Consider the following 1,835-nt stretch of genomic DNA (forward strand, 5'->3'; position numbering starts at 1 on the left):
TTTATTTCTCCACACTAGAACACAGTCTGCTGAACACCAAGAAGAAGCTTGAGGCTGACTTCCTTCAGGTCCAAGGTGAAGTTGAATGACATCGTCCAGGAGGCAAGAAATGCTGAGGGACAGGCCAAAAAGTCCATCATGATGTAGGTTTTTTTTTCTGAAAAAGGAGCATATGGGATTTATATTTAAAAGTACTTTTACTTCTATTCATTTAAAAAATACACTATTCCCATCATATAAGCCTAGCCATGATGGCCAGAGGAGTGAAGAAGGAGCAGGACCACCCAGTTCTCACTGAGAGGATGAAGAAGAATCCTGGAAGTCTCCTGTCCAAGGATCTGCAGCACCCCTGGATGAGGCTGAAGAATCTGGCCATGAAGGGTGGCAAGAAACAGCTCCAGAACTGGAGTCCCAGGGTAGGTAACAAAAATTTGACTCTGAATGAATATGTTAAACTCATCATAACAAAACAGGGGTCAGTATCTGAAATGGAATATTTTATGTTAAGGTTCGTGAACTGGGAAGGTGAGGTTGAGGCTGAACAGAGACAGTGGTGTTGGAGCTGTCAAGGAGTCCGCAAATACCGAGAGGGAGGGTGAAGGAAGCTCACCTACCAGGTAAGAAAGCTCTCCCCTTGCTCTAGAACTGCATGCAAAATCTAAGAGGGGAGGACATTTCTTGACAAACTTTTTTCTCTTTAGACTGAGGAGGACAAGAAGAATGTCACCAGACTGCAGGATCTGGTTGACAAGCTGCAGATGAAGGTCAAGGCCTACAAGAGGCAGGCTGAGGAAGCTGTGAGTATTTTTCTGCTACTTTTGCTACTTCACATTGACTCCTTTTTTGTTTTTCTGTATTAATTGCACTCAATTTCATATACAACAGGAGGAACAGGCCAATACTCACCTGTCCAAGTGCAGGAAGGTTCAGCATGAGCTGGAGGAGGCCGAGGAGCGTGCTGACATTGCTGAGTCCCAGGTCAACAAGCTCAAGGTCAAGAGCCGCGATGCCGGAAAGGTACGATAATGTTTTCTGAACAAACATTACAATTATTTCACCAATAACCTTTGAAAATGTAAGTGTCATTGATTTTTTTCTTGTCATCTAGTTTAATTCATTTTTCTTTGTTCTCTTTTAAAAGGGCAAGGAGGCTGAAGAGTTAAAACCTCTGAATCCATGTCACTTCATCTGGATAAAATATCCTGGTTAATGTGATTATTCCAACAATGCATACTACCTAATAAATAATTAAAGATCTGAATATGAATCTGAATGTTTGTCTTTTTTCATAAGTTTATTCATATACTTTAGTCAGGGGGCTGATTTTTCTATGACTTTATAACTGGACTGTAGTTTTTTCTATAGGATGCTGCCTCTATCTTACCTATTAGATTCCACATTCACAAGTCATCTCACCGTCCTTGGTACTTCTATGAGACAACTTTAGCTGTTGAACTACATCAGAATTATAACACTGCAGCAGACAATGCATGCAACTCTTTACTGGTGAACAGTCTCCACATCAGAGAAGGTCTGCTAACGTCCAACCTTGAAATCATATTTTGCATCCTGCAAGGGCTTCATCCTAAACTGCATGTCAAGCACAGGGATCACATATGAGGGATTTCAACTAATTTAATTTAAAATGTGCAGTTCTGATATTTTACCATCTCCTAGCTATGTTTTAGTTTGGCTCTGCCATCTCATTGGGTTCTCTCCAAACCACATGGCTAACTTGGATTTGATAATGTCATCAACAGTTTCAATAACCAACTAATTGTATGGAACTATTATGCAGTTCTGTCTTCAAAAGATAAGACAGGCACCTTTTCACC

At 40.7% G+C, this 1,835-nt stretch overlaps 1 pseudogene; it reads left to right on the plus strand.

Annotated features, from left to right (window-relative positions):
- The first annotated feature begins 248 nt into the window (after positions 1 to 248).
- On the plus strand, positions 249 to 1,210 carry LOC116218692 (annotated as a pseudogene).
- The last annotated feature ends 625 nt before the right edge of the window (positions 1,211 to 1,835 follow it).

Source organism: Clupea harengus, chromosome 23 (genome assembly GCF_900700415.2).
Source record: "Clupea harengus chromosome 23, Ch_v2.0.2, whole genome shotgun sequence".
NCBI classification, from domain to species: domain Eukaryota; kingdom Metazoa; phylum Chordata; class Actinopteri; order Clupeiformes; family Clupeidae; genus Clupea; species Clupea harengus.